A 27,460-nucleotide genomic window follows, 5' to 3' on the forward strand; every position below is an offset into this window, starting at 1 on the left:
TGAGGGCGATTAAACAGATACTTGGAACCAGGACTTGCATATGAGCAAAATGTTAGTCTCCAACTTGCCTGGCCAGACCACTGTGTATCTGGGAAAATTCAACCAGACCACTTGTTCCCAGCCGCGTAGTGTGGAGGGTTCACCCTCCCTTGGCCTGAGTCTTTTTCCCTCTCCCCCTGCCTCTCCTTCTCCTTCTGTGTCTGGTGATAGCAAGCATTCATTGTCACTCAGGTCTGGGCGCACACTAACCTTGGCCAAATCACTGAACGTTAAACCATCTGGCAAAATATCGCGTTTCGACAATGGGCCTTTTCTATATAGATGGGGATAGAGAGGGCAGTGCTGGATGCTGGAAAACCACTTAAGCATTGACAGTGGAAAGGGGCAGGGTCCAGGACCCTGACTTGAATGTAAGGGATGAGGCTGGGGGGGGGGGGGGGCTGCTCCTTAAAATAGAAATAGGTTGGAGAACCAGCTCGGCCTGTTTCCAGCGCCCCAGTCGGGGAAGGGGCTACTGCCAACCTACCTTGGCATCCTCCCTTTCGTCCTTTTGGTGGATTTTGTTGTAATTAGACAAGTCGTGACAAATACCCCATTGCCCTTTGGGCTGGGGAGTTTTGAGGACTCCTGCCTGGAAACCCAGCCTCATTCACTTGGGAGCCATAATTAGGCAAGAGAACAGTTCTCGGGTCCTTGATTCAATAAAGACCCTTTTATGATGTTGGTTTTTCCCAGAAAAATAATACCACTTTGCCCCGTTTATTGCATTTAGATGTGTAATCATATTAGAGCTAAACAGCCCGGGGGACCGAAGTTACGTAGTTGGGGTTTTCACCAAAGCCTGTTACCGGGTCTTCAGAGGAAAACCGTGTCCTCGGAAAAAAAAAAAAAAAAAAAAAGAGAGAGAGAGAGAGAGAGAGAGAGAGAGAGAAGAAAAGAAAACGACAAGGAACATTTTTGAGGATTTTTCTCCCGTGGCAAAAAAAGAGTGTATTTTCTTGCATCAGGGTGAGAGGTGGCCCGGGATAAAAACTAGAAAGTGAAACTAACTTGAGCGGCCCCTGTCAGTGCCGACGCCTGGTGCCCTCCGCAGCCCTGCCTGTGGCCAGGGCATGCGTCCGCAGCACGGTCCCCTCCTTGTCGGACAAACGGTATTTATCAGATGGGTAGCGCGTGTCCTGCCGAGGGCTGGAGGAAATACCAGAGAGGATGCCTGTGTCCCCTCCAGCAGGAGTCGTGGTGCCCCAGCACGTCTGCACCACGGTGGCAGGGCTGCGGGCGCTGGTGCACACAGGTGGCAGTTCTCTGCCTCCCCAAGCCCCTCCCCGTGAGGGCAGTCAGCCGTGACTAAATATAGTCCTGGAGGTCTCAGGCAGCTTTGGTTGGCTGGAACGTCTTGCGTGGCTCCGCCCACCGTCGCTGGCCACGCCTTCCAGGCCGTGGGCTCCGGGAGGGATGCCCTTCCCCTGGCCCTCTAGCGTGCACACCCCCATCTACACAAGCGTCCCCTCTTACCTTCTTACCCCAGACATTTTGTCGGGCTAAACACATTTCCCAATCGGAGTAAAATCCCTTCTAGAAATCTGCCAGTGCCGGGTTAGGCAGAGCTCATGAGTGGAGTCCAGAACCTCTTTCCCAATATGGGGTGTAGAAATCTCAGGCCATGGGGAAATTTCTGGGAGTCATTTGTAGGAGTGCTCTATGAAGAAACAAGAGGGTATGACATTTCAGGATGCTGAAACCCTGTTGTATTAAAGGGATCCATTTAATTCCCCCACTTAATTCCCCATCAGGACAGCTGATGGGACTTATTGCTGAAATATTTTTCAGATATCACCCTTTAATGCAGAAGCACTGCGTTTTTGTAGATGATTCCACTGTTTATACGTAATGTGTCTGGAGATATTCTTTCATAATGTTTGCGGGTTTTTGGTATTTTAAACTTTCTGGATGTTTTACACTCTTTGGAAGAAGTGCTGTTAAATTACATATACATACAAATAATATTTGCTTTTGCTTCTCCAAAGGAGTGTAATTAGAACATCTGAAACCAGATAACCCAATTAGTGCATTTTTCTAATTAGCTGTTACATTATTTTAGATTTCCAAGTGGAAAATTATTATTTTAGAGATGAGATAAATTATTTTAGATTTCCAAATGGAACTTGGGCTGCAGGGAGGTTCTGAGCAAGCACACAAAGAGGAAAGAAATCATGTGTTTTCAGTTTTGGCTACCACCCCCTCACTTGCTCCATGCAAAACACCTTGTGAACCTGCCCATCAGGCAGCGACAGTGCACAGACAACAGTTTTATTTTCCTTGACTCGGATCAATGAAGTTGGAAAAATTGTTCATCTGTGTCAGCTTCTCTCTGCTCCTGCCACTGGAACAGGTAGATGAAGGCAGGGTTTAAGTACCACTGTTTTACATTTGTCGGCAATGATGTTAGTGGCTGTTCTTTGGGGGAAAAAACTCTGGTGATAGTTCATTCAGTTCGTATTTTCTGCATGCCTTGAGTGTGCTTGCTTTGTGCCCTGTGGCCAAGGGGCCGTCTGCAGGGATGGGGACCTGCAGCCAAGACCAGGGAATGGAGCTGGGACCCAGCTTTTGTACTCTGTGGCTGTTACTGGTGCCGGCCCACAGTCCTTGCCCCAAATTCTGAACTCCCCCCCCCCCAAAAAAAACAAAAAACTGAAAACCAAAAGTTTGTTGGTATAACTCATTTCATGGGAAAACCTGACCCAAACTGAGGGGAGACCATTAGAGTCTATTTCTCTTGGGGAGTGTGAATATCCAATGGGTTTCACTGCGTGATAGGAATGTGTTTAATTAGGGGTGTTGCAAAACATGTGGTATGTATACCTCATTACCTTTTTATTTTTGATTGATTGATGTTTTAATGTTTGTTATTTTTGAGAGGGAGACAGAGTGCAAGCAGGGGAGGGGCAGAGAGAGGGAGACACAGAATCCAAAGCAGGCTTCAGGCTCCGAGCTGTCAGCACAGAGCCCGCCGCAGGGCTTGAACCCACGAACCATGAGATCATGACCAGAGCCAGAGTCAGACGCTTAACCTACTGAGCCACCCAGGCGCCCCAACATAGATTCTTCTTTCCCCTACTGTTAGCTGAGCCGTCTGTATGCCTTCTCTCCTTGTCTTGTTTTCCTCCCCTGTGGAGTCTCCCTTAAGAGATAAAATTTGTGACTCTGATGGCAGAACCCACGCCCAGCTTTGGCTCCTCCAGATGGTCTGGAACTGTGGAGGAAAGGAGGGCGCTGCCTCCCTGGACCAGCCTCATTAGCGGGAGTGGGTATTTGTGTGGACAGATGCTTTCAGGCTCTGGGCCAGCCTTGCCCAGGGGCACTTGGGTCTCCACCCACTGATGAGTGTTGGGGGGGGGGGGGGCTGAGCCAACCCCAAGGCATGCCGGCCAGTCGGCATCAGGCCAGGCAGGGCTGGAGAGTTTGTTGGGCATGGGGGGGGAGCTGAAGGGGTGAGTGTAAGCATTTAGGAGCTGAGGTGTTCTTAGCAAAAGAATTTCTGGCCCAGAGATGTCGGTTATCGTAAACCTGGGGACTCTGATGGCTGAGTTTCAGGTCTCCTGGCTTTGTTCATCCCAGCCTGTGAACAGCCGGTGAGGGTGGGTGGGGCCAGCGAGTCCAGGAAGGCTTTCTGCTGCCTTAAAGGCTGCAGTCCAGCTGTGCCCTCGGGCTCCCACCTCCAGAGCAACTGTCCTGGGGCTGACTGGGTAGGTGTTGGAAGGAGGCCTCACGGAGCCCACTCCCCTGAGTTGGGTGCTGGGAGCACCAGCATCCCTCTTCCTGCCCTACCCAGCGCCCTCTTCAGGCCCCTGACTCAAGCATGCTTGGCCTCTCCAGGCCCCGGGGCCAGACCATCCCAGCCAGCCCCTGCCGCAGGCCCCGGCATCCCTGTCTGCCCAGTAGCTTCTCTGGAGGAGGGGTTCCCCCAACACATCTTGGGACTCTTGCCCTCTGCCTGACCACTTCCTTCCCTCGTTGGGTGGGACTGGCACATTCTTTTCTTTCTAAAGCAAATTCCAAACAAGGGCTGATAACTCTGGTTGGCTTTCTTTTCCTTCCACCGTGGTTTTGTGGGTTGCTGGCTATTTTAGGGACTTCAAATTCAAAGTGGAGCCTCCTCACTCTGCAGCTCCTCTGGAGGCCCTGATGGCTTTTCACCCCCCAAGGGGGGGCGGCCAGGCTCCTGGTCATCAACATGCGATCAGCACAGGCCAGGCTCAGGGAAGGCCCGAGGCCCAGGAATGGATGCGCTCTGCTGCTAGCCACGCCCAAGTGGGTCATTTTCACACACCTGGCAGGGCAGGTGGGGGTTGGGGGGGGGGGGTCCTCTAGCCACTACCTGGGGCCCCAACCTCCCCTCATTCTTGAACAGCGGGGCCAGACGCCGCCTGTCCCGTGGTGAGTAGACGGCCTCGAGCGGTGCTTCTTAAACTTGGGTGTCCCCGAGCATTGAACAAGGAGCCTGTCATACAATGCAGACTGGGGCCCTGGAGCCAGCATTGGTAATCCATGCGTGTGACTGGGTGTACGTGGTTTCAGGACCATGCTGCTGGGAGGCCAGTAGGTGAAGCAGCTTCACAAGTGTGGAGTCGGGGGCAGCAGGGAGAAAGAAGGGGCCAGGGGCCAGAAGGGTCACCCAGAAGAGGTGAGCTGAGTCTTGAGAACACAGCGGGGAATGGGTAACAATAACTCCCTCCGCTCAAATGCTCTGCGCGGGGTATAGTCCTCAGCCTTTGAGAGGAATGAACGTCTTTAATCCCGTGAACCAGGTGGTCACCTTGATCTTGCAGAGGAGCTGACTGATGCCGAGGGTTACATAGCTTATCAAAGGTGCTGGGTCTCACCCCCTTACTCTACTCCACTGGACTGGGGCCAAGGCACCCCAGTCCCCCCGTGTGAGCAGGACCAGCTCATACAAACAGGGTTGGGGCTTCTTAGTGGGTGAAGCACGATGCAGTCGTGCTGTTGAACGGTTCAGAGGGCCTTGTTCCTAGCGTGTGGGGACAGCTTGGGTTTTGCAGGGGTGGGGGGGGCGGTGTATGGCCGTGATCTTGGTTAGGGCAGAAGGCGGCCGGTGAGGGTACCATTGTCATAACATAGCTGGGAGAGGGTGAGGCTATAGCCAGGCAGCTGGGTTTCTGGGCGCATGGTGCCTCAGCCTGAACAAGGACTTGCCGCCTGACCCTGGACCGACCCCCACCCTCCAACACTTTCCAGCCGTTCTTCCGAGAGGGAAAGGGATTCTCGCTGTCTCTGGCGACTTCCAGGGGGCCTGGGGTCTGTGGGGAAGGGGAAAACTACTTGGAGAGGGTGATATACGCTCCAAGTGAAGCTCGGAGTGAAGTTCACCGAGTGATATACGCTCCAAGTGAAGTTCGGAACTTTCATTCTCCAAGTGAAGAGACGGGGCTGTCTTCCGTGAGTTAGGCTCTCGTGGTGGCGGGGCCACCTATACTCTGAGAGGCTGCCTGTCGCGTAGGCACGGCGTGACTGGTGACAGGCCCCCAAGGGGTGGGTGCAGGTCAGGCTGGGTGGGGCAAGCTCCCAGTGGCCAGCTGGGCAGGTTCCAGCTGAGCTGGGGCCCTCGGTGGAATGGCCTGGCTTCAGGGCACAAGTGAGCCACCAATGGGTGGCATTCCACAGATGGGCGGCATTCTGGACCATGAAGTTCACAGGAGTCAAAGGTCCAGGGTCGGGGGTTGGGGGGGGGGAGCCTCTGCTGCCCTGGAGGCCTGTCCAGCCTGGTCTGTAGAGAAGGACTGTAAACGAGGCTCTGATTCTGGAAGCCCCTTTCATCCTCCCGTAAGAAAAAAAAAAAAAAATTGGTCACCACCCTCTTCCTTCTTGGCCACTTTCTGACCATCCCCTCACCCCACCCCGTTTCCTCCAGCCTGCACTTCCCCACGGAGCCTGTCAGGGGGTTGATTCGAATCTGAAAACCATCTGGGACACCCCAGCCATCTTTGCCCACCGCAGGCTGTTTCTGTAGGGGGTTGGGGACCTGTGTTCCTACTTAGGCCCAACTGACGCTGTTGTCTCTTGTAGAGCTCACCTCTGATGAAGTGGGCAGGATGGGCACGGGGAACGCTGGACTGAGGTCCCCGTTCACACGGCAGCCCCCCCACGGCGTGCTGGGTCTCAGGGTTCACCCTCACGCCTCCTGCCATGGACAGAGGGTCCGTGTCCGCCGGCTTTTCATGTCCCTTGCCTCTTATGCAAGAGAGCAGAAATTCTCTATTTTCTGAAAGGGGAGAGCTGCCGGAAGCTTTGTTCCTTTTGGGCCCATTTTAGAGACAGGGTAACCAAAGCCGTGACTGCCGGCGGGAAACAACCAGAGCTCAGTTCCTGCTTCCCGTTAGAGTCTTGAATCTTTCCAGTTGTTCTTCAAGAGGGCTTCCAGAGCCGAGCAGCTCTCCCCCCAGCTTTCCTGACACCCCCAGCCCCGGTCTCCACCCCACCTGGTCCCGGCCTGGCCTCTGAGGAAGCCTGGAGCCGACTGTCTTGTTTTCACATGCCGCTTGAGGCCCGTGACTGCCACTCAGTTTCTCAGGAGCTCAGTCTCTCTGCAAGGTGGGCGTCCGCGCCTCCCATGTGAAGACACGGGCCAGATGACCCTTCTCCCGGGTCTTCCTGCGTTCCCCAGCTCTTGGGACTGCCCTCCTCCACTTATTCCTTTCCATTCCGGTCCACGGCCCTCCCTGGGCAGAAAGCACTTGGGTGAGAGTTGGCTCTGGGTGCAGCAAAGGCTGGTCATTCCTGGGTGTGCCATGGGGCCAGTGAGGCTGGCCACCGGCCAGGCCAGGCACTGGAGAAATTGTGCTGGTGGCCGCCCTACCCGCCACAGAGCGTTCAGGGCCCCCTGGGATGTGGGCCAGTGTCGGGTGAGGGGACCCTCCACTCCACCTCGGCTCCCCTGGGCTGGGCGGGTTGACTGCCGACTTACCTGGAGAGAGTTCAAGGACAGCAAGAAAAATGAGGGACTTTCAGGGGCAGCTGTGTTTTCTGACTCAGTCATAATGCCCCTAAAAATCCTTATTGTTCTTGCAGTGTGCATCGGGCAAGCAGCTGCCAAGCCACCCCTTACCCACCTGGCCGCTCCGGGACAGGAAGGGCTTCCCGGGGTCAGATTGGGATGTCCTCCCCCATCCTCTTGAGAGCGAATCATTAAAACAATGCTGTTGGGCCGATGCATTGATTTACATATATTTTTCCTTTTTTTTTTTTTTTTTTGGTGGAGGATTGGGGAGGGCTGGGCATTGAGATAGTCCTGCCCAGATTGGAACTCAGAAGAATATAGGGTCTCCCCAGTTTGTGTGCAGTAAGGGTTCAGAGGACCCCAGCTGCAGGTGCAGGGCCCAAGGAGGGGTGTCTTAGGGGCGAGCAGCAGTGTGGGGCTTGTGGGATGCCCACCTTTCCTGAGAAGTTAGAACTGTTTAGGGGCAGGAGGGGAGAAGGCACCTGGGCAGGAACTTGTACTGTGTTTTATTTATCTTGAGAGAGAGAGTACGTGTGCACCAGTTGGGGGGGGGGGGGTGCGGGCAGAGAGAGAGAGACTCCCAGGCAGGCTCTGTGCTGTCAGCTCAAAGCCTGACTCACGAACCGAACCATGAGATCATGACCAGAGCCGAAATCAAGAGGCAGACGCTTAACCGGCTGAGCCACCCAGGCGCCCCTGAGCTATGCTTTAAAACCGAGGGAGCCTCAGCGAACTCCCTGGGAGCATTACCTGGCCATTTTGAAAATACCCTCCCAGTGGATTCAAGTCCTCCCCCCCCCCCCGCCCAACCAATCCCTGCCTTGCCCCCGGAGCTTGCTTTTTCTTGGCTGGATGTTCTCTATCCCTGTTTCACCTCCGGCGGCTCCCCGCTTCTCAGCAGGTGGCCCTGTCCCCACCTTTACCAGCCCACCCCACAGGTATTTTGGCTGAGCCGAGGCCTTGTCTTGGGTGGGTTTAGGGGTTGCATGCTGGGGGATGGTCAAGAAGAAATACCAATTTGTGACATGTCCGGCTCAACCCAGGAATGCCAATTTGCAAAACTGTTACCAGATCCCAAAGCACCAGAACCTTCCCCCCACAGCTAAGTCCTGCCCATAGGTGGACAGGCAGCAAGCAGGACCCTCTTGTCCACCCCAGGACTCATCAACCTCATGCGTCAGCAAGGGAAATGAACCCTCTAGGTATTTCTTAGGTTTCTAGGTACAGACTTACAAGCCCTCATCACTGGAGAAGATGGCTGTTTGCAGGACCCTGACCACGTGATCATCCTTCCGGCCAGCCTTCCTCCTTCGGGCCCCTTACTCCCGGGCTCTGGTCATCCCAGCCATGCCTCCATACCAGCTCTGCCAGAGACCGTTTTCAAAGGGCTGGGTCTGCTCAGGAGCGTCCGCATTAAGATCTGCCCAGGAGAAGGGACAACTTCAAGGTAAAGGTTAATATGAGGTGGGGGGGGGGGGGGGCATAGAGTGATGTTTATCCCTTCTTGGTAAGAGGTGGATGGGTCTTTCAAGAAATGAGATTCTCACCACCTACCGTGGACACGGGATGATACATTATTCCTTATAGCTAAGCATTTGCTACCTCTAAATCAGCTCTCTGGCCCTGAGGCCCCTTTGCCCTGCCACCCCCACCCCCCGCCCAAACTCCTTGTTCCTGAGTGTGTTCCTTGTTCCTTACCCCAGAAGCTTGCAAAATTAAAAAAAAAAAAAAAAAAAAAAAAAAAAAGTCAATTTTGTACAAAAGGAAAAACATGAAAAATAAAACTGAATACTGTTTTCCCCCCCAACTGTAATAGAACTGCCTTCCACCATAGAGCATTTCAAAATACAGGAGGATGAAAAGGCTCACAGAAACGCCCATACCTAGACAGAACGTCTGCTAATAAACAGATCCTTCCAGCGTTTTTCCCCCATGTGCGTATACCCCCCACCCAGTTAGCGGGATTGGGGTTTTTTAAAAGGCGTGAGGCTCGCAACCCGTTTGAGCAATGGCCCTGTGCTCTTGGGAGCTAGAGTCTCTCTTTTCTTCTTGCCAAGTGGGACGGGCAGGAGCTCGCCCACAGCCAGGAAGCCCGGAGATGTCAGTGGCGGGTACTGGAGCCACACTAGGTCTCTCTTCTAAACCGAGATGGATGGAGTTGGTGAGGAGGCTGGAAACGCAGGCTTTGTCCTCACTGATCTCTAAGTGGGCTGCCGCACGGCTTCTAGACTCTGGTCGCGCTCGGAATCTGGGGAGCGTTACAAACACATCAGGGCCTGCTTGCTCCCCAGCAAGGCCAGTTGGATCTGGGTGGCCGGGGATAGGGGAGCACCCAGGGACTGGTCTCTTGGTCTTCTCTTCCTCGGGTGATTCTGTTAAGCATCCAGAGAACTCTCCGGCCACGCACCCACGAGCTAGAGATGGAAGAGATTCTGGCAGCCCGGCCTTCAGAGCCTGATCGAGGAGATGTGACCATTTGCAGTTGGCAGAATTTCACTTCCGTTATTTTCTCTGCCGCTCAGAGCCCTCTTTTGATCCTCATTCTATGGATGGAGTGAGGCAAAAGTGATCAGGAGACTCGCCGGGAGACACAGCCAAGGATAGGGCAGCGCTGGGGTTCGGGGCTGCAGCCTTGGACTCCCGCTGCCAGTGCTCTTTCGGTAATAAGTATTTATAATTAGTATATGGTTTTAACAAGCGTATCATAACGCTTTGGTCATCCAGTCCCGGGAGGTGAGTGGGTGGGTGCTGCTGTCTCACGGAGCATGGTGGGTATCTGCACCACAGAGAGGCTGGTCTCCCGGATGTGAGTGCTCCCAGCCAGCCTGGACCCACAGCCGCCCCAATTCAGCCCTCCGTTGGCCTAGGATCCCAGCCCTGGGCAGGGCAAGATTTAACCTCATTTTCAGAACACATCAGCCGTGTGGCCTAGGTGACAGCTGGCGGGTGGCTGAGGCCCCTGGTTCCCTGCTCCCGGCCTGGACAGAGGTATCTAGGAAGGCACACAGCCTGCAGGGGGCTTGCTCATCTGGGCCCTGCCCTGAGCTGGCAGCCCTCAGGGTCAGGACCCCCTCCGGAGGTGCCTACGTCTCCGGAAGCCTGTCCCTGCCTCTCCTCCTTTCCCTACAGAGCTAGACTCCAGGAGCCTGGCCTGAGGGCCACCTGGGCAGGCTGCCAGTGCAGGGGACTCACGGGCAGGCGCATGGCGAGCTCCTGGAAGCCGTCAGCTGTTCCTAGACCAGCCTGCAGAGCCGGACGGCCAGCCTGCCTCCAACATGAGGGGTGGAGCCAGGAACTGAGAACACTGCTTTCCCAGAGCCTAGCTGGGCCAGGCCCACGGGCTTTCTCGGGCACTGAGGGCCTGAGCCTTGGCCACACCTTCCCTTGTTGGCCTTGGCTCTCTCTCCCTCGGTCTGTCTCTCCCCCTGCCCGCCACCAGCTATTCCGCGGCAGAGTATACGCTCTTGGCAAGGCCGTCCATTTAACCTGCTTCCCAGAAAACAGGATGGTTGGGCAGGCAGACTCAGCCAGCACCTTGGTGGGAAACAGGGCGGTGGACCTCAGCTCAGGCTTTTCTTGCCCGTACTCCCTGGGGGCCGGGTTGGGAGGTAGCCCGAAGCTGCCTTGGCTTACCTGGGTCAGAAATAACCTCAGTTCAACTCACAGCCAGGCAGAGGCAAGAGCTTTGAGCTCCTGGAGCTGGGGAGAGGGGAAGGATAAGCCTTGGCCCAGGAGTCTGATCAGGGGCACTTAGCTGGGAGCCTTGGGTAAAGCCCCCCATCTCTGAGTCTGTTACCTCATTTGTTTGATGGGCATAAGAGTGCCCTTTAGAAATGTGTCTGAATACAAGGCTTCCGAATGCAAAAATGAAGTCGTCGTTACCCCCTTCTCTCCCCTTCCAGGAGGACACTTCCACAGAGAACCCTGGGAGATGTCTGGCACAGAGAAGATGCTCACTTAATGTAGGTGCACTGCTCCAGAAGTGAGGTCTGGGTCTCAGTGTGTCGGAGGGTGCCTTCCGTCCTTATCTCTACAAAGGTGACCTTTCCTTCCGCTTCCTCTCTGGCTGTCCTGCCCTGGCCGGACCCCATAGGGATCGTGGTTCTGGCTTGAGACGCTGCATTCCTCTCTGGCCGGGCCCGCCGAGACCCAGAGCCCAGGGAGGACTCCTTCCCCTCCTCGATGCTCGTCCTGCAAGTCCAGACGCCGTCAACTCCAAGGCGTTCCCTCTGGGCCCGGGCCAGAGTAGCTGCGGCCGAGCTCCTCCCTCCCCCCCGCCAGCCTCCTTGGGTGCAGACAGCCCAGCACAGGCAGGAAGGGCCTTCTGTTTGCCTTGGCTGGTGGGGAAGAGATTAGTGCTCACTTTCTGTTTGGACTCTTGTATCTAACTAACAGGCAGGCCCGTGACGTCGAAGCAAAGCACACTTGAGCCTTGAATGAGTTTGGGCCCTGTTCCTGAGGCCCGGCCACTGCAGAGGTGTCTGGAGGTAGGAAGGGGTGATAACACCACCCCTTGGGTATATGGAGAAATGTAATGGCCGTCTGTCAGCTGTCCCTACCCAGAGTCCACGGCCCTTACTTTGGGTAATGCCTCCTCAGAAGACCACTTCTCCCCGACCTCGACTTTAGAGGCAAGCATGGATCCCCGGACACACACGGAGACTCCCCCTTGGTGGTTTTGCAGCAGCTACGGGGAAAGAGGCATTTGCTTTTTTGTGGGATTTGCCAGGCTGATGGAACTGCTGGCGGCCATCCTGTTCTCTGCTTGAGGTCAAAGCCAACAAAGAAGAAAAAGCTCAGAGATGGAGAGAATATGCTGTGCAGATATCCATAAGCCCCTGGATTGAGCCATGCCTGAAGCTAACTCTACTCCTGGATTAACCCGATTATATGAGCCAATGCATTTCTTCTGTGCTAAAATTATCCTAAGTGGGGTTTCTGTCATAGAAAGGAGCCTAATAAAACAGTGTTTTTCTTTGGTTTCATTAAGAAAAAAAAAAATCAACTCTGAGGTATACTTTGCATGCAATAAAATCTACCCATTCGAAGTGCTCAAGTCCTAAATTTTATCAAATGTGTACACCCTGGTAACTACCACTGCAGTCGAGATGTAGAACATTTCAAGTTCTCTTATTCCCCTTTATAGTCCTTTACCCTGAACAACCACTGACCTGCCTTTGTTGTAGAGATTTTGCCTTTCTAGAACTTCATATAAATATTATCATTTAGTGTTTACTCTTCTGTGTCTGGCTTCTTTTATTCAGCAGGTCTTTGAGACGCACCCATGTTGTGTGCCTAAGTAGTTTATTCCTTATTTCTGGGAAGAATTCCACCGTATGGATGTGCCACAGTTGGCTTAGCCGTTTATCCGATGATGGACATTTAAGCTATTTCCAGATTTTGACTATCACGAATAAAGCTGTTCTGAACATCGGGGCGCCTGGGTGGCTCCGTCAGTGAAGCATCTCAATCTCTGCTCGGGTATGAACTCAACGGTTTGTGGGTTCCAAGCCCCGTGTTGAGCTCTGTGCCAACAGAGCAGAGCCTGCTTCGGATTCTCTCTCTCTCTGCCCCTCCCCTTCTCAGGCTCTTTCTCAAAATAAATAAACTTAATTTTTTTTTTTTTAATAAGCTGTTTGGACATTGAACGCAAGTCTTGGTGTGTGCCTATGTTTCCATTTTTGTGCCCAGACATCAGTCTCATTTTACAGCGGAGAAGACTAAGGGTCAGAGAGGTAGAATGACTTACCCAAGGTCACACAGCTGGTGGGTCCTGCGGCTTGCACGGGGAACACGAGTAGGGCAGTTACGTAGCACAGGTATCTGGGTGTTCCTTAATAAATGACCTTGGACTGCTTGGGTTGGGAGCTCGTGGACTCTTGTGCTCAAGAACGTCGTGGCCAGGAGGGACGGTCAAGATGAGTTATAGCCGTGTTCCTCACCTTTGTGTGGCCCTTGTTTTTTTCCCCCTGTGGATTCCACCGTTAGAGATTGTATCTCATAAACAGACTGCATTCAGGAAGCCAGACTCTGCTTCCCCAAACATAAAGATGCATCCAGAACTATATGAGCTGACAGTCACTGAGCAAGCTTGTATGAAGATTTACAGTTGAAATTGCTCTGGCCCAAACTGGAGACCTGATTTTTCGGGCTCGGGACCAATCACGGAGCCGTCTCAGAAGTCGGAGGATGACAAGTGGGTAAGCCCTTAGTCCAGCCTCTCCTCTCACAGGTGCTCCCGCCCAAGCGCTGCCTTCTGGTCTTCTACTGAGGTCAGCCCTTGGAGGTCAAGTGCCTGTTGTGAATGCAACAGGGGTCAACTCCCTAGATCCAGACTCAGGGTCATCCCTGGTCCAGCTGTCTGGAAGCCAGATGCATCTTTGGGCCTTCCTCTCCTTCAGCGGAGCCACCTGCACTGGGAGTCCTGGCTAATACAGCTGAGCCAGGACCTCACCCTTCAGCAAAGCTTCTCCCAAGTTCTCCAGGCAGTCAACGAATGGCCAGTCCAGTTCACCTCCAGGGAGGCAGGGACAGCCACTGCTAAGTGTTTTACACGCATGATCTCATATCCTCTCAACAACCCTAGGGGAGGAACTGTTGTCCTCACTTTACTGTGAGGGAAACTGAGGCACAGAGCTGCAGCTGTATCACACCTGGAATGTGGGTGCCTCGCCTGTATCCTGTGTGCCCCTGAAGATTCTATCTGCCTCCTGTGCACCAGACTCCTGGCTGCTTGCTCTGTTTCTACCATGGCTGTGCCACAACTGAAGCTGACCCCTCCCAGGCCACATCCCAGGGTAAAGGGTCTGGCTCCCGAATGGCCACCGAAGGGGCCACCAATGCAACCCTTAAGCACACAGGGAGTCAGTTCCCATACTTTGAGCCACAGGACGTGCGACGGGGGCATAAGTGCCTCCCCTCCTTCCCTTGGACCACTGGAGGCACGTTTTCCTTGTGTGGTCTGTTACAAAGCAGCGACCGTGTGGTTACACATCACCTCACATTTCTTCCCAAACTTCTCTACCTCCCCTCTCTCTACCTTGAAGTTCTACCTCTAAGTTATCAGTGCTCCGTTTTCTGGGGAACACAGTCTGGCTCCTGGGTCTGCACTACAACTGCTTCAGTGAACGCTGAACAAGAGAAAGAGGCATTACGTCATTGCCCTGAAGACGGAAAACAGGTAGGGGACAAGGACAGTGCCAAGTTCATCAGCTCATTCCCCCTTAACTCCCCCGCACACACCTGTTCACTGGGTTTAATCAGTCGCATCTTCTCTGACCTCCCCCGTGAAGTTCATAGCCTGTGGTCTCCCCCACTAACCTCCGTCCGGTAGCGAAGAGTTCATGTTCCTTGATTCCCCCACTTGCTCGTATGTGATACTGGCAAGGTACTTGGCCTCTCTGACCACCTTCCCCATCTGTGAAATGGGAACAAGAATGGTCTCACCACATAGGACCGTTGAGAGGTTTAACTGACCCTTAGTTTTGTGCCTGGCACATCGTAGGTGTAGACGCCATTGTTGAGCAGCCCAGTTCAACGTCGCCTCTTCCAGTTACGGCCCCGCTCTCTCTTGAAAACCCCCCTCCTCCGTTCTCAGTCCCTACTGAGTAAATAGGGCTATCCCCCACCCTATTCCCAAGCCTGTCACCGGACCCAGCCCAATCAGCACCTCCCAATACTGACCTCAAATATTGGCTCATGCCTGGGCATGAGACCCAAGTTGGACTGGTCCTTGTAACAGTGTCCTGAAGTTTCTGGAACAGTAAGGAAAGAGGTGCTTGCTCTTTGCTGAGATCATTAGCTTGGAGCTGCGAGAGGCCATTTTTACTACTTAAGAATGATGTCAGAAGACAGCGGAGCCAGGAGGTGGAGCAGGACACAGAATGCTGATGATGTCTTTGGAGCTCCTGGATCCAGTCATGCCATAACCCCTGCTATTTTTAGGAATGAACACACAAACCAAATTTTTTTTTATTTACATAAGCCAGTTTGGGTTTTCTATTGCTTAAAACTGAAGTGGTCTTGACTAATCCAGTAGGTTCTCTGTATAACTGCTGCTGTTATTGCAATTAATATTATTATTATTATAAACACATTATCAGGCAGGTGCAGCCATGGGGATGCCTGGGCCAGGTTCCCTCGGGGGGATACTGCTGCCCTGCGTACATTATACCCTGGATCTCAGCTTCCCGAGGGGGGTGGGATTCGTGTCTCAGGGAACTGGTGGGTGCTGCAGGGTAGGTGGGCTAAGGGACATCTGCTGAATGAAAAGTGAAGTAGGCTTATCGCCCCCTACCGCCTCCATTGTGCCCTGCCTTCCAGCTCCCACGCCAGGAACACATTTGCCCTCGTTGCTTGTCCTTGGCTCATGTGCAAACCCACCCGGGTGTCCTCCAGACCATCTTGGCAAACTGGTCTGTTGTTTCCACAGACCTCATTCACCCCCATATCTGTTCAGAGAGTGTTTTTAAAACCCTTTATTAAAAGTGATCGTTATACGGGACGCCTGGGTGGCTCAGTCGGCCAAGAGTCAGACTCTTGATTTCTGCTTAGGTCATAATCTCACGGTTGTGAGATCGAGCCCCTATCGGGGGCTCACAAACAGTTACAACCAGTAACTCACATGGTTTAAAGACTTCACTCTAAGGCCAGAAGCCCTAAAACACCCAGAAGAAAACATAGGGAAAAGCTCCTTGATATAGGTCTTGGCAATAATTTCTTGGATGTAACACCTAAAGCGCAAGCAACAAAAGAAAAAACAAGAAGGAGTACATCAAACGAAAAGCTTCTGCGCAAAAGAAATTATCGACAACACCGAAAGACACCCTACAGAATGGGAAAAAACATTCACACAACCTATCTGATAAGGAGTTAATATCCAACATATATAAAGAATGCATGCAACTCAGTAGTGAAAAAAGCAAGTAGTTTAATTTAAAAATGGGCAAAGGGCCTGAAGAGACATTTTTCCAGAGAAGATGTGCAAATGGTCAACAGGTACATGAAAAGGTGCCCAACATCACTCATCATCAGGGAAACCCAAGTCAAAACCACAATGAGAGAACACCTCGCACCTGTCACAATGGCGAGTATCCAGAAGACAAGAGATGATCGATGCCAGTGAGGATGTGGGGAAAGGGGAATTGTGAACGGATGCAGTCACTAAGGAGAACAGAATGGAGGCTTCTCAAAAAATTAAAAAGAGAAATCGCATATGATGCAGTAATTCCACTACTGGGCATTCACCCAAAGAAAACAAAAATAGTTCGAAAAGCTACACGCACCCCTGTGTTTCTTGCAGCATTATTTACAATAGCCAAGATACGGAAGCGACTTAAGTGTCCATCAATAGATGAATGGATAAAGAAGATGTGGTGTGTATGTATACAATGGAGTATTGCCCATAAACAAGAATGAAATCTTGTCACTTGTGACAACATGGACGGACCCTAGAGGGTGTTATGCTAAGTGAAATAAGTCAGACAAAGACAAGTATCATATGACTTCACTTAGAGGTCAAATCTAAAAGCAAATGAACAAACCAACCAAAAAACAATCAGACTCTTAAATACAGAAAACAAACCGGTGGTTGCCAGAAGGGAAGTGGGGCTGGGTGAAGGAGGTGAAGGGGATCAAGAGGTATAAACTAGTTATGAGATCAATAAACCATAGAGATGAAAATACAGCGTAGGAAATAGAGTCAATGATAGTGTAATAATGTTGCATGGTGACAGGTGGTGACTCTACTTATCATGGTGAAGCTTCGAGTAACGTATAGAATGTTGAATCACTATGCCACACCTGAAACTAATATAATGTCAAATATGTCAACTATACTTCAATAATACATTTTTAAAACTTTTTTCTAAATGTTTATTTTTGAGAGACAGAGCACGAGTGGGGGAGGGGCAGAGAGAGAGGGAGACACAGAATCTGAAGCAGGCTCCAGGCTCCTGGCTGTCAGCACAGAGCCCGACGCGGGATCCAACTCCTGGACCGTTAAGACCATGACCTGAGCTGAAGTCAGACGCCCAACCGACTGAGCCACCCTAAATTTAAAATTTTAAGTCTACACGCCCCCCAAATTTAAAAATGCTCCAGCCATTCCATTTTCAGGAATATATCAGAAGAAAATGAAAACACTATGTCAAAGGCATATATGCACCCCCTATGTCCATAGCAGCATTGTTTAAAATAGCCAAGACATGGACATAATCTAAGTGTCGACTGATGATAAAGAAAATTTGATACACAGACATGCACACACACACACACACACCCGGATTATCAGCCATAAAAAAGAAGGAAATCTTGCCGTCTGTGACAACGTGGACGGACATTGAAGGCATTATAATAAGTGAAACAAGTCAGAGAAAGACAAATACTGTATGATTTCACTTATATGTAGAACCTAAAAAAAACAAACTAATAGAAAAAGAGATCCGATCTGTGGTTACCAGAGATGGGGGAGGGCATGGGGGAGGGGATGAAGGTGTTCAAAAGGAAAGGTACACACTTCCGGCAATAAGATGAGTAAGTACTGGGGATGTAATGTACATGACGATAGTTCACACTGCGGTCTGGTGTATCTGAAAGTTAAAAGAGTAGGTCCTACGAGTTCTTGTCATCACAAGGAGAAAAAAAACAACATGTTTTTTCTCTTTTTTTCTTTTCGTCTCTGCAGGAGATGATGTATGTACACTAAGCTTACTGTGGTAATAATTTTACAATATATGCCTATACACCTCAAGCTCTTATTTATTTTTTTATTATTGGTTTTTGTTTAAAACGATTTTTTATGGAATACTACGTGGCAATGAGAAAGAATGAAATAGGGCCTTTTTGTAGCAATGTGGTTGGAACTGGAGAGTGTGATGCTAAGTGAAATAAGTCAGGCAGAGAAAGACAGATACCATATGTTTTCATCCTTCTGTGGATCCTGAGAAATTTAACAGAAGACCACGGAGGAGGGGAAGGAAAAAAAAAAAGGGAGGGAGGGAGGCAAACCATAAGAGACTCTTAAAAACTGAGAATAAACTGAGGGTTGATGGGGGGTGGGGAGGAGGGGAAGGTGGGTGATGGGCACTGAGGAGGGCACCTGTTGGGAGGAGCCCTGGGTGTTGTATGGAAGCCAATTAGACAATAAATTTCATATTAAAAAAACAATCTTTTAATGTTTATTTTCAAGAGAGACAGAGACAGAGAGCAAGTGGGGGAGGGGCAGAGAGAGAGGGAGACACAGAATCCATAGAAGTTCGAGCCCCGCATCGGGCTCTGTGCTGACGGCTCAGAGCTTGGAGTCTGCTTCAAATTCTGTGTCTGCGGCGCTCTCTGTCTCTCCTGCTCGCACACTGTCTGTCTCTCTCTCTCTCTCTCTCAAAAATAAACATCGAAAAAAATTTTAGAGTGTTGTGCGCTAATTATCCCTCAATAAAACTGGGGTGCGGGGGAAGTGTCCATTATGCTAGGTGCCAGAGAGATGCAAAAATGGATAATGCTTTGTCTGCCTTCAGGGAGCTTCTGTTTTAGTGGGGATATACATTGACAATTTGGGGACAATTACGTAAGTGTTGGCATTTGGATAATTAACTGGTATTCTGCAGACCAGATCATGAAACAACTCTAAAGAGTATCTTCTGGTTTTAAGCTAAGCTGGAACTAATCAGTTTATCTTTTAAAAGCTGGCAATGTAGGTAGGTGGCCCTGGGACTCTGGGAAGATAGAGAGTTGCCTACTATGTGCCAAGTTCTGTACTCCGGCCTCCCAAACCAATCTAATAGCTACATTGGAATAATCATCCCATTCTACTGGTGGAGAAACAGGCTCAGAGAGGGGAAGATTCTTCCCTGGGCAGAAATAGGATCCGGACCCAAGTCACTGCGCTGTAGCTGGGAGTCCCTGGGGGGGCCTTTGGCATTGATAAGACTTCTGGATGCCCCATGGCAGTGCAGGTTGTCAGCTGGTTCCCACAGATCCTTGTGTAATTAGCATCGTGGCTTTTCCACGCTCTCCCTGGGGGTAACAGCTATTGGTTTCCTTATCTGCATCTCCCATCCTGACTCCCAGTAGGAGTGACATGTTGCAGTCAACTCCGCGCCTTCCACACCTTGTACCCTGTACTGGGCTGGCCCATGGGAATCTCAGCATCATGGGTTACCTGTTGGCTTGGTCCCCCAGCATCCTTTCTCCCTTTCTTCCGCTAAGCCCCACCCTTTCCTGGAGAACCTCTCCTCCACGGCTCTACCTGGCCCTGGGGTATTTCAGCAGTCCTGGCAACCAGGGGGGCACGTGACCCTGGTGAAGCCAATCACAGTTCAGCACGTCTTGGATTGGCCCAAGAAGCGGACACCTGATCCAATCAGAGTCCTTCCCTGGAATATTCTGAGTTTTCCCCTTGGATCGTGAACTGTAAGCGTCAGACTCCAGAGCTCCCAGTGTGGTGGAGTTTGGGGGAACTCCCAGCTCCCAGTTTGGTGGAGTTCGCTTTTCCATGTCTGGCTATTTTTTATAGCCTTTTTTATAGCCTATAGCTATAGCCTTAGTTCGCTTACCCTCCTACCTCCTTCTCAACCAAAGTGGATAGTTTTCACGGCTTTGTCCACCTGGTGACTCAAAGGATTGAAAGCCACGAAACTGCATTTACATGACTATAATCGTTAAATCCTGTTTACTGTTTACCCCCTCCTCTTAGCTGAAGCTCACTGCACTGGGGTTGGTGATGGCCAAGAGGGCCCAGCTTACTCAAATTTGGTTGAACTGGATGAGATCTATCCATGGGTCAGGGAGACAGAGCTCGTCCAGGGCTGGCTTCGCAGGCCTGTGACCTGAGCAGTCACCCTGGACCTGTGCCCAGAAGGGGAAATTCATAATCTCCACAATTCTGGGGCCAGTGCTGAGCTCCTGGCTGATAGAGGCCTGAGCCTCCTGGGAAAGCCTCCTCCGGTGGGGAGGCAGGGCAGGGTCCTTAGGCAGGTCCTGAAGCGGCCCCAGGAAGCTAAAGTGAGAGGCCGTGGACCTGAGCATGGCTGGTGAATGTGGCCCACCTTGTGAGATCAGGATGGGCATCTCCAAGCTCCTTCCAGAGAGCTGAAAGTTTGGCAAACTTGGGCTGCATGAGGGAGGTGGGGTTATCCCCACATTACAGAGAAGTATCAAGGCTGAAAGGTCTGCCCAAGGTCCCACTGCTTATAAATGGCAGGTCCCAGGTTCAAATTGCAGCCTCTGACTCCCAGCCCCCAGCCCTCTCTGCTCCTTCATCCGCCCCCAGAGCAGTGCTGCATATGGTACAGCACCCGGGTTTCAGTTTCCAGGCCTTGCTCCCAATTTGCTGTGTGTCCTTGAGGGAGGCACTTGCCCTCTCTGGACCACCTACCCCAGGCCCCACTGAGGGAATGGAGACTCCCTTTTTAAAAGTCTCTTTCATGGGGCGCCTGGGTGGCGCAGTCGGTTAAGCGTCCGACTTCAGCCAGGTCACGATCTCGCGGTCCGTGAGTTCGAGCCCCGCGTCAGGCTCTGGGCTGATGGCTCGGAGCCTGGAGCCTGTTTCCGATTCTGTGTCTCCCTCTCTCTCTGCCCGTCCCCCATTCATGCTCTGTCTCTCTCTGTCTCAAAAATAAATAAAACGTTAAAAAAAAAAAATTAAAAGTCTCTTTCACATAGAATCAAATAATAGGAAAGAGTACGCTTCTTCTAAAGACAGATTCCAGCTAATAAATGCAGGAGGAATGAAATACAAAACATAATACCACTTTTGCAGTCCCTAACAAATTAATTGCTTGAACGGCTGCTAACAATACAACAAAAAGAGGAAAAGACACCATGTTCCTCCTGACAGAAGACCTCAACACCATCTAATGGTGCAGTCTTGCCAAAAGCAAAAAACAAAAAAACAAAACACCACAAACTTGAATGTGATCAAACCTCTGCTTCTAACTGCCAAGTCACAGGCACAGGATAGAGGAACACATTCAACTACACCGCAGGGCAGCAATGAGCAAAACGTCACAAGACAAACAACTCCTTCCTTCCAGTGAATACGTAAAAGCAAAACAAAACTCTAGACCCAAAGAAACTCCAAAGATTTACCCACCAGTTACAATGTGTAGACCTCGTCTGGATCAAAATTGACACTATAAAAAAAAGCAATTAGGAAAAAAGAACGATCATGTAACAACTGGACATTTGAACACTGACTGGGTCTTTGATAACGTTAAGAATTATTAATATTGGGGGGGGGGACGCCTGGGTGGCTCCGTCGGCTAAGCGTCCGACTTCGGCTCAGGTCATGATCTCACAGTTCGTGGGTTCGAGCCCCGCATCGGGCTCTGTGCCGACAGCTCAGAGCCCGGAGCCCACTTGGGATTCCGTGTCTCCCTCTCTCTCTGCCCCTCCCCACACGCGCGTGCTCTCTCTCAAAATAAATAAACACTTAAAAAAATCAAAAAGAAAAAGACAACACTGAGAATTATTAATATTTTTGGTGTAATAGTGGTCTTCTGGTTATGGTTTAGCTTGTAAGGAAGAGTCCTTTTAGAGACATACGCTGACGTATTCATGGGCGAAATGATGTTATGTTTCGCATCTGCATCAAAATAATGCTGGAGGAGGGGTGTGGACTGGGGGGAGGGTCTGGATGGGGCAGGATGGGCCGTGGATCCCTGGATGCCAGAGCCCAGTGATAGGAATGTGACAATTTGTTATATTGTTACTTCTGGTTTAATGAATAACTTTTAGTTTTTAAAAAAAGTTCCTTCAGCCCATAGGAAGGGTCCATGGTGGCCAGACTGAGTGGGAGAGAGGAAGAATAACCCCACTTTTTTGGAGGACGGTTGGGGGGCTGATTTAGGGGACACCAGGTCTTTAATCTTTCTTTTTAAAATTTTTTTTTAATGTTTATTTATTTTTGAGACAGAGAGAGACAGAGCATGAACAGGGGAGGGTCAGAGAGAGAGGGAGACACAGAATCCGAAGCAGGCTCCGGGCTCTGAGCTGTCAGCACAGAGCCTGATGTGGGGCTCGAACTCACAGACCGTGAGATCGTGACCTGAGCTGAAGTCGGACACTTAACCGACGGAGCCACCCAGGCGCCCCAGGGGGACACCAGGTCTTGCGACTCCCTCCCCACCACCGTGGCCAGGCTGGGCCCTGCAGTGTTGTGGTCACTGGTGCCCAGACGCCAGTCTCAAGTGTGGCTTTCTCAGTGATTAGATGAGTTCACGGAGCTGGACGCGGTCATTGTAGAACTCTGGCCCCAGTCCACAAGCCCAGCTCTCCCCTTCCTGGGGGACGCTGGCTCCACATTCCAGGCACATCCTCAGCCACGTCAAGCCATCTGGCCACCAGCACGGGGCAGGAGAAGGGGCAGCAGCTGGTGGGAACTTCGAGGGCATTCCCAGCCACATGTCCCACAATGGCCCTGGTACTGGTGGTGTGGCCAGGGCCGGGCGCAGAGGACCCTCAGGCCCACCACCCAGGAGTGTTCCCCTGTGGGAGCGTGCATGGACCACCTTGGTGCCCCGAAGTGCTACGTGACCTTGACAAGATGCTTTTCCCTCCCTGAGCCTTGGGTTCCCCGTCCAACAGAAGGCGGCTCAGCGTTTCTCAGTGGGCTGCTATTGACCTTTGGGATGGACAATCCTTCCCAGTTAGGATTCTCAGCCCCCTGCCCCTTAAATGCCACTTAAATGTCACTTGGCAGGGGCGCCTGGGTGGCTTGGTTGGTTAAGCGTCCGACTTCGGCTCAGGTCATGATCTCACAGTCCGTGAGTTTGAGCCCCGCGTTGGGCTCTATGCTGACAGCTCGGAGCCTGGAGCCTGTTTCAGATTCTGTGTCTCCGTCTCTCTCTGACCCTTCCCTACTCGTGCTCTGTCTCTCTCTCAAATATAAATAAAACATTTTTAAAAAAATTTTTTTAATGAAAAAAAAGAGCGTGAGTGTGTGAATACGTGTGCAGGTGAGCGCGAACAACCGTGTGAGCGCGTGTGTGCGTACCCCCAAGCGTACACACGGGCTGCTCATTCCTTCATCCTGGCCCTTGTCCTCACGGAGCATGTAATCTAGGGGATCCAGTGGAGGGGAGAGAAAAGAAGAAAGCAAAGCCAAACACATTCCACAAATTAGACCAGGGCTCTGGAGATAACTGGAGACGGAGAATGCCAAGGGCTGAGTGGGGAGAGCCCTCTGGATGGGGTGGTTGGGGCTGACCTCTCAGAGCAGGTGGCGCTCCAGCTTATTTACAGGGGACATGTGCCGGGCTTGGGCCACCGAAAGCACTCTCCTTCCCAGCAGGCTTTGGGGGGGATTACGTCTTCCCCACTGGACAGAGCCTACCAAGCTCCCTCCGCCCCACCCCGGCCACAGGGTGGACACGGGACCCCAGCGCGGCCGGTCAGAATCTCCTTCTGCCTCAGGTGGAGTGACGGAAGGTTGGCGACCCCCTGTCGCCTCCTGCCCTTCCTGCCAACTCGGCTCTCTGGAGCCGTCCCTGTCCTTGCCCATGCCCAGGCCTGGTTTCCAGCCTTCCCGTCCATTTTCTGAGCTCGTGTGGGTGTGGCCATCTCTGTGGGTTTGGTTTTGGCTTTGGAATGAGCCAAGCAGAGCACAAGGGGCACAGATGAGGCTCCCCGGGAATCCCCCTCCCATCATGCGTCGGGAATGGGGTGCAGAGGAGCCGCGGGCACCTCTCCCTGGCACCCGCGCGTGCACACTCACTCGTGAGCCCTAGCCGGCCTCACGGGGAGGAAACGCCAGCTGCATGTCTGTAAGCCCCTTTCAGCCTCCCCAGAAGCTCTCCCCGCTTCCTCTGAGGCCATGTCAGTGGTGTGGGCCTGGTCGCCTGGGCGGGCCTCCGGTGGGGGCCTGTGACTCAGGGCTCAGTCAGGCAGAGGCAGGATGTCAGCGCCATTCACTGGGCCGCGAGGAATCTCACTCTTCTATTTATAGGCAGCGCAACTGCTGGCCCAGCCTGGCGGGAAGAAGCAGCCTCTGCTGCTGGGGGTGGGGGTGGGGGGGTGCGTTGACTAGAAGCCATGGGTCCAGGACCAGGATGAAGCCAGGCCTCGCCGCCCCCTCCACCTGCCTCAGGGGGTTCCTGACTAGGAGCGAACTGGACTAGCTCTCCCACTCCAGAACAGTCAAGGCTAGGGCAGGCCAGGACATTGACCACAGAGCCTGCGTGATCCGTGAAGTGAGCAACCCAGAGGTGATGGCACCTGGGTGGCTTGGCCTGTCATGGCCTTGAAAGCAGGGGGGGAGCTGGAAAGGGGTCAAGTGAAGGTGGAACCCAGAGGCCAGGCATCTTGAAGTTCGGCCCCAGAGAACTTACCCTCCACTTCCCGTGTTGGGGTCCCAACTTGCTTCATCTGTCAAAGACCCCTGATCCCACCTACCATCTTGCCCCACGGCCAAGATGGCTCCTTGTTCTTAAGGAAGCTGAGATTTGCTACCTACTAGGAGCCGGGCCCTGTCTTGATACGTAAGTGTTAATAAGCCCATTTTGCAGAAGTCAAAACCGAGGTTCAGCGTGGTTAAGGACTTGCCTGGCTTTGGGCATGTGCACGAGTGTGCACTACGTGTACAAGTGTGTTAATGGGAGCTACATTACCCTGGTCGTAGGGGTGCCGTGAGGAGTGAATGCGATGACCCTGCCTGTTATCTGTCCCCATCTCTTTATGGAGCGCCCAACCACCTGGTTGACTTTGTCCTCGGCTGCGCATGTATGTCTCATCAAATTGGAAGGTTCTCGTGTTACGTGTTTGTCTGTCTCCTGCACTGGGCGAGGTGAGGAAAGAGTCTCCCTCCCCCCGGAACTGCAGCCCCCAGCTTGGAACCTGGAGCGAGAGGTTGCTCAGGAGAGCCTGTTGCCCTCAAGGGTCCTCCGAGGCTCTCCCACCCTCAGACTCTGCCTCTGCTCTAGCGGCCCTCCCGTGGGCCCCGCCGGGTGGGGTCTGTGCCCTGGGCAGATCCTCACAAAACCAGAAGGGCCCCTGCTTCCCGAGGGGCTGCAGGAGTGGGAGCCAGGCTGCAGGCTCCAGGCCCTTCGTCCCCATGTCCTTGTGGGAACCCATTTCCTGAACGAGGGACCCTTCTAACGGAGGCTCCTCGCCCTTCCTTCTTTTTAAATGGTTTTTTTTTTTTTTACATTTATTTATTTTGGATAGACAGAGAGACACAGAGCATAAGTGGGGGAGGGCCAGAGAAAAGGAGACAAGAATCGGAAGCAGGCTTCAGGCTCCGAGCTGTCAGCACAGAGCCCGACGCGGGGCTCAAACCCACAAACCACGAGATCGTGACCTGAGCCGAAGTCGGACGCTCACCTGACCTAGCCACCCAGGTGCCCCTCCTCGCCCTTCCTTCTACCCCAGGCACCTGGCCTCCTAAGGTGATCAACAAGCCTCAGGGGCTCTTCTGAGTCTTGCAAATGTTGCAGCCTCTGACAGTCTCCAAAGGTCACAGACTTTTCTCTTCCAAGCAGGACACAGTGAGGGCACATAGGAGGGAACAGGGCTGGGGTGGAGCGGGGAGGGTTGGTTCTGAGAGGCTCCCTGAGGGGCTGAGGAGGAGTTCTTGTAAAGGAAAAAGGGGGTGAAACCTTGCGGAAGGGAGGTAAACGTTCAAGAATGTGGGAGAAGGACTGAGGCGTGGAGTCCTGGGGTGAGGTAGGCAGTGGTGGGAGGCTGATCTCTAGGGCCTGGGTCAGGCTGAGCCTCCTTCTGAACACAAAAACTGGAGCCCGTTTCAGGCAGGGTGCTGCTTAGAAAGGTCCCTCTAGCCATGGGGGGAAGGGGAGAGGGGAGTCCTGGGAGAGAGCTATGATGTGGTGTTGACCTGCCTCCCCCAGGCCCGGCGCACACTGGTGAAGGTTGGGGTGACCAGAGGCGGGAGAGGAGGAGCCCCTGAGGAGGCCCAGAGAGACCCCGTCAGCGGCGCCAGCTGGATGGGTGCAGAAATGACATCATTTTCGTGTACTTAACACAAGGTAAACAGGCGTGGAAAAACCCAAGTACTCATTATCTAACTTAGTAGCTGGCTGCTGGCTCCTTAACAACCGGTTTCCTGGGATTCTGCAGGGGTGGGGGGGGGAGCCGGAGCGGAGGGGTTTCCCCTCCCTGTGCACACAGTGTATGTCGCTGGCCCCTTGGCCTAGGCCTCTTCCTTTGAGTCACTCCCTACATGTTCATGGAGCTCAGGGCCTGCTGAAGGCCAGGCGATGGGCTAGCCACGGGGAGAGAGCAGGAGCAAGCGTGGTTGGGGGATTTGATCGGAGCGGCCGGGTGGGCTTGAGGCCTCAGAGCACAGGAAGGAAGTGGGGAGGCCCGCGGGGAGGCAGTCAGAAGTCTCCCAGCATAAGCAGGACGAATTCTAGAAGACGCCTTGGAGATCAGCCAGTCTGACCCTGGATTCTACAGGTGCATAAACTGAGGCCCTGAGAAGTGAAACGATGTATCAGATACTGAGAGAGAGAGAGAGAGAGAGAAGCAGGGTCAAGACTAAAACCCAGGTGTTCTGATGTCCGTGCTTCTTTCTGACAGATCCACTGAGCACTGTCGGACTTTAAGAATAGGAAAGAAAGAAAAAAACCAAAGCACGTGGTCTGGCCTTCGCCTCAACACTCCCCAACCAGGCATGCACGCATGTGGGCTCTCTCCAGAGGGTCAGAGAGAGAAGTGTCTTCTTGCCGGGGTGGGTCCCAAGTGCTTTGCCTTGGTCCCTGGAACACACCCCACAATCCAGTCCGAGGCTTCCTCCCGGTGGAAAGAGCCTACGGATGACAGACGGTGGCCAGACAGCCTCGGGAGAACTGACTGTGAGCTGTCATTTGCTGAGGCAGTGCTGGGAGCACCTGTCCCCTCTCCACTATCCCTTCGTGGAAAGCCCCAGTGAGGGGACAACTTTCCAGTGGGGGGCCGGCAATGCAAGTCTACGCAGACAGCTCACAACAAACACTTGGCAATACTTCCTTTTTCTAATGTCAGTTGAGTAAAACAGACAGCATGGAGAAAAGCTGGAGAACTGTAGCCCTGTGACTTTGGACAGAGAGATCGTCAGTTCCCCCGGGCCCCAGGTCCCCCATTCGTATTGAACCCTCAGTGTCCCTAAACTTCACTAACTTGTGAGTTTGAATAACTGCTTCATATTAATGCCCAAAGCTACTAAATCCAAGCCCCAACTTCTCCCAGCGGTGCTTTCTGGGAGCTCCCGAGGAGGTGTCCCGCCTGTCCTCCGGGGTTACTTGGTGACCCCCGAAAGATGGCCACACCCTACCCCCTAGAACCTGGGAATGATACCTTACATGGCAAAAGAGACTTTGCGGGTGTGATTAGGGATCCTGATTTGGGAAGATGATGATCTTGGATTATCCAGGTGAGCCCAATGCAGTCACAAGGGCCCCTGTAGGAGGGGACAGACGGGTCAGAGTCAGAGAATACGATGCAATGCCAGAAGCA

The 27,460-nt window shown here is 52.6% G+C and overlaps 2 long non-coding RNA genes across 2 annotated transcripts in view; one reads left to right on the plus strand and one right to left on the minus strand.

Annotated features, from left to right (window-relative positions):
• Positions 1-5,107: 5,107 nt before the first annotated feature.
• On the plus strand, positions 5,108-12,250 carry LOC125152072 (uncharacterized). The gene is made up of 2 exons (XR_007147038.1): positions 5,108-8,462; positions 10,918-12,250. It is a non-coding gene; the product is annotated as an uncharacterized LOC125152072 (long non-coding RNA).
• A 2,089-nt stretch (positions 12,251-14,339) lies between these two features.
• LOC125152073 (uncharacterized) overlaps positions 14,340-27,460 on the minus strand; it is a 156,515-nt gene continuing 143,394 nt past the window's right edge. The window contains exons 3-4 of the long non-coding RNA XR_007147039.1: positions 14,699-14,769; positions 14,340-14,432 (exon numbers count right to left, since the gene is read on the minus strand). This is a non-coding gene — a long non-coding RNA (uncharacterized LOC125152073). The remainder of the gene's footprint in view (positions 14,433-14,698; positions 14,770-27,460) is intronic.

The sequence above is a fragment of the Prionailurus viverrinus genome, chromosome E1 (genome assembly GCF_022837055.1).
Source record: "Prionailurus viverrinus isolate Anna chromosome E1, UM_Priviv_1.0, whole genome shotgun sequence".
NCBI lineage: Eukaryota > Metazoa > Chordata > Mammalia > Carnivora > Felidae > Prionailurus > Prionailurus viverrinus.